The sequence below is a fragment of the Nycticebus coucang genome, chromosome 15 (assembly GCF_027406575.1).
Source record: "Nycticebus coucang isolate mNycCou1 chromosome 15, mNycCou1.pri, whole genome shotgun sequence".
Taxonomy (NCBI): Eukaryota; Metazoa; Chordata; class Mammalia; order Primates; family Lorisidae; genus Nycticebus; species Nycticebus coucang.
Genome location: NC_069794.1, coordinates 3,126,814 through 3,131,996, shown reverse-complemented (window position 1 = coordinate 3,131,996; position 5,183 = coordinate 3,126,814).

Sequence of the window (5,183 nt, the reverse complement as noted above, 5' to 3'; positions counted from 1 at the left end):
AGGGCCACCTGGGTCAAAAATATTAATCCCAATGGCCCAGGGCCTACCCTCATGACCTCCCCAAAACCCCTCCTCCAAATAATACCACCCTGGAGAATTCGGATTTCAACATATGACTTTCAGGGACACCAACATTCAGTCCATAGCAAGGTTCAAATCCATCCTCCTCGGAACTTAGATAACCAATTTCCTCCTTCAGGTCTGCGTGCCACTGTCTCTGCCAAGAACGTTCTGGAATCTCATGTCTACCTCCTTATGTCCTTCTGCGTAGAGGAAGTACCTTCCGGGTGGGGCTTTGCCTGGACACCTTGTCTACACGGCCAGCTCCCGCCCCAGCCAACATCTCGTTTCTCCTTTGCTAGTTTCATTGTCTTCTCTTAGAGCAGTGTTTTTCAACCTTTTTTATCTCAGGACACACTTGAATCTAGAGTTAAAATCCCTAGCACACTTAAATTATGTTGATCAAAAAAAAAAAGAATATACTTACTGTGCCTTGAACTTGTTTTGAAAATAGTTTAATTAATGGTGTTTAGACATTTTCACAGCACACCTAAGATCCTCTCCTGGCACAGCGGGTACCTTAGCACACCGGTTGAAAATCACTGTCTTAAACCTTTAGCGCTGTCCAACACTCAAAATATTTTACTTATCTGCCTTCTTTGCTGTTGGTCCCCTCCCGTTAGACAGTAGCCACGAGGAGGCAGGGACTTTTGTGTGGAACACGACTTGGCAGAGAAGAAACACTCATTAAGTAGACGGTAAGGCCACTGCTCTGTCATCTGTCACATCCTCTGGACGATGTCTGTGCTGGTCTCACACTTTTGCACGTGACCTGGTGATTGTCTGCCAATCAGTCACTGTGTACGTGTTTAGAGCAGCCTCTTTACCTCTGCTCTTCTGAATGACCCTTTACTCATACATTACGCTGGTTGGCTATTTCAACCCCCAAACGTACATCATTTTCAGTGCCAGGCGCTACTTTCGCTGCTACTCCCCCTCCCGTCACTCCAGTCTCCTTTCTGAACACCCTGAATCCAGTTGCCACATCTCTACTGGGTCTTTCAACTTCCTTCCTTTCCCATGATGAGCTGAAATTTTCTCCATGCTGTTTGCAGATCACACTTGGTTCACCAACCAAATCCATTCTACCATTTAGCCTATCCAGACATTTATTTAATTTAATTTTTTTTTTTGAGATGAAGTCTATGTCGCCCTGGGTAGAGTGCTGTAGTGTCACAGCTCACAGCAACCTCAAACTCTTGGGCTTAAATGATTCTCTTGCTTCAGCCTCCCAAGTAGCTGGGAATACACGTGCCCAGCACAATGCCTGGCTATTTTTTGGTTGTGGTTGTCATTGACTGTTTGGCAGGCCTGGGCCAGGTTCAAACCCACCAGCCACCAGCCCCAGTGTATGTAGCTGGTGCCCTAGCCACTAAACTACAGTCGCTGAGCCCAGACATTTCTTACTCTTAAGCCTGAGACACCACAAGAAATGCCCTTGACCCTGTCTCCCAAGAAATTAGAGAAGGCTTTTGTGGTTTCAGTCTTGGCCCAGTAAAACAGACCTACTGTGGGCAGCGCCTGTGGCTCAAAGAAGTAGGGCGCTGGTCCCATATGCCGAAGGTGGTGGGTTCAAACCCAGCCCTGGCCAAAAACTGCAAAAAAAAAAAACCTACTGTTCAGTCTCAAGACTCCTTACTTCCAAAAAGGTGATAAAACTAATAAAATTACTTGAAACAAAAGTAAATAAAAAAGTCAAGGAATTGTCCAGGGTGATATGTGGGAGAAAGAAGTCTTTAGCTAATACGTGAAATAAAATTAATTTTGTGTTGATTGTATAAATTTATGTTTTCTGAGAAATCCAATAACCAAAAAACCTTTGTAGGGAAAATAAATAAAATTTTAAGATATCTGAGGCTTCTCTAGTTTATTGGGTTATAAAGCTCTGATTACTTAAAAAATAAGTACAGAACTTTTAGGAACATTAGATTACTCAGATCAAAATATTGTCTTAAAACATAACCAAATTTATAGAGTTTAGTATAAGCTACATTTTGCAAGATATTTTTATTCGAAGATGAAAAAGACACAGGGGAAAAATTAATAATGTTACCTTTGGGGCCCTGATGACTTTTAAAAATATTATTGTAAACGTGTTTTGCCTGTCACCACAAACACCCATTATGGTGGCACTTCGCTCTTGTCTGTATCTTGACAGCTCAATTCCAAAAAGCCAAGTCAGACCAGGAAATTATCACGGGAAAGAATAATGGTGCAGAAAAACCCAGGTGCTCCTCGACCCTCCATGAAGAAAAACCAGGAGATCAGCCCTGAATCTTCACACGAGCCACGTAGGAGCCTCCTCCGTCTTGCAGGGAGAATTTAGCTCAGTAACATTCAGCCAGTTTTCATTTTGTTCCTTTTGGATTCTTAAATGCTTTAAAATAACTATTAAAGATGACAAGAAAGGAATCCTCACGGATTGGCTCTCTCTAAATCCTAGAGAGTCGAGGCAAATCTTCAGAAAGGTCCTGGGTCCTCTGCACACTCGGCCCCTAGATGCCCCTTACTAACAGGTGCCTCCCCAGTAGTGCAAAAAAGTGGCCAACCACGGCCTGGTCCCCGCGCCACAAAGCCGCATCTGGAGGCTCCTGCGTGGTCCTTCACACCTCCCCAGCTAGGAGGAGAAGGGAAGACTACACCATACCCCGTTGGTTTCAGGCTCTACCCTCCTGGTCAGTGGCCCTGTGTCATGGGAGCAGGGCTACAGTGGAGGTGGGGACATGTGAATGATGGGCAAGATTGACATTGTTTAAAAATATGCTAATGCATTACAGAAGTGAGACATGCATGTTGCATGTTCTGTGCACAGAAAGTAAGCAGCAGACGGGAACTCTCCACACAGCCGGAAGTGAGAACATCAGATACTGAGACTTAACACACCAACCTGGTCTTGAAGACCTGAGAAGGCCAAGGGTTCAGAGAGACCCCCAAAACTCAATGTGCGCAAGAGTGTTTGCACATTTGTGCGTGTGTGTGCATCTGTGAGCAGCTGTTACCACACGTTAATAGCTTCTGTCATTTTGCTGAGCACAGAGACATTAGGAAGAATGGAAGGATTGATGTTGTTAATTAAAATAAAATTCTCTTTTCCTCTGATAGCTCTTAAGACATGGTAAATTTTCAATTCAACCCTTCAGAAAAATTTAAATGCTAGCAGGCTCAAGCAAATCACCTCTGAGTGGGATGTCAGGGAACGTCCCCCAAATCACTTCAATTCCTTTCATGTCCCTGTTCAGCTTCATAGACCCTGGTGCCATCCACCTCAAATTCTGTACTCTTCTCCTGATGTAAAGAACCCCTTAGCTGTGACCACAGGCTCTGCTCCTGCGGCTTACAGGGAAATTAGGAAAAGAAGGACTCACCTTTGTCTGTTTCTGAGGGATCTTAGAATTTTCCTTTTTCATTTCTCTAAGCATGGTCAGTGGCTGATTTTTGCATTGTGACTGTCCTGAAGAATGTTCTCTATTTTAAATTTCCTGTGCAATGAGAATATAGATCCAATTCTTAGAACCGTCTCCCTTTGTATTTTGGTTAAATAAGGAAAATGTGTTACCTTGGGTGGAAAACAATAATTCAAAAAGTTGAGATGAGAAAGAGAAAAGGAAAGATAATAAAAAGTCAACATCCTGCCCTTAGAAATAATTACTGCCGGGATTTTGTGTATGGCCTTCAGGACCGTGTGTGCACGTGGGGGTGTGCATGTGTACAACAGGACAGTGTCACACGCACACGCCAAGCTCAGGACCTTCCCCACCATGTGTCTTCTGCATGCAAAAGCCAGGTCCCTGTGGGAGGGACCACATCGTAAGGAAGCTGGTCTCCCCAGGTTTATAACAGAAGGACTTGGGGACCCAGGGTGACCACAGCCTCTGACATCATCTTTCCCTCTACTTCTGAGGAAAAGCCAAGACTGTACTTCCTAGAATCCCCTTCCCAATGAGTTCTGGGCAGAGTATGCCTAGGGGAGGCCTGGCTCGCACACCACCGTCTTAGCCCCATATCCCTGACCTCACGGGCACTGCACGCTGACACCAATCCCTTCTTAGATGATGCTCATCAGCAGAAACAGGGGTGGTAGGGAAGTGACAGAGGCAGAGGCTGAAGGTGGGAAGGAGGGCAGGGAGTCCAGGACCCCAGCACTGTCTATGGGGTCTTCCAACAGGGCACAGCCCTGCTCCACAGATAGACAAACCAGGAGGGCCAACACCCAGCCCGGGGTGCAGCCAACCGGCGTCACAGCCAGGATTCATGTCTGCACTCTGACTCAGTGACCTTCAGGCTGGGACCCCAGGAGGCCACCCCCACTGAGCAGGAACTAGCCAGCTTCGCTGTCTGGAGGTGAGAAAGGTGGCGGCAGAGTTTCAGGGTGACACGGAGGAATGCTGCGGGCAGCATGCAGGCCTGCAGAGGGGACAGGCAGGGCCCAGAGGGTGAGCAGAACGGCTCCAGCGCCAGGTCCCGAGCCCCTACCAGGAGGCGCTCCTCCATCCTGGAGGCTGCCCTGACTCCTGGCCTTCGGGATCCCCGAAAGCTGGCTGAGCCCCCATCTGTACCGGGCTTACTGCTTCCTAAATGTGCCCTCTGAATGCAAGTATCCATGTACCTGCGCTTTTTCTCTTCATTTGTGTAGTCCTGTAATAATTTGAGTCTTTTATCCGTGAAATTCAATTCTGAGTCATTTCTCACCCTCAGCTGTGCAGCTTTTCTGTCCAATCCTCTCCTAAGACCAAAAGGCCATGGTGGGACACTCCTAGTCGTGGACTGAATCAGTCTCCAGAGATGGAACAGGTACCACCAGGGATCTGATCTGCATACCTGGAAAAAGGCAGTCTGGTGTCTGAGGTCGATATTGCCAGTGCTGGGTGCTGCCCTGAGTCAGCCCAGCGTCTGCGGCCCCGTGGGGCTGCTCCCTCTGCGGGGTCCCCTGCCTGCGCTGCCCTGAGTCAGCCCAGGGTCTGTGATCCCCGTGGGGCTGCGCCCTCTGAGCGTCCCCTGCCTGTGCTGCCTTGAGTCAGCCCAGGGTCTGTGATCCCCGTGGGGCTGCGCCCTCTGCAGCGTCCCCTGCCTGTGCTGCCCTGAGTCAGCCCAGGGTCTGTGATCCCCGTGGGGCTGCGCCCTCT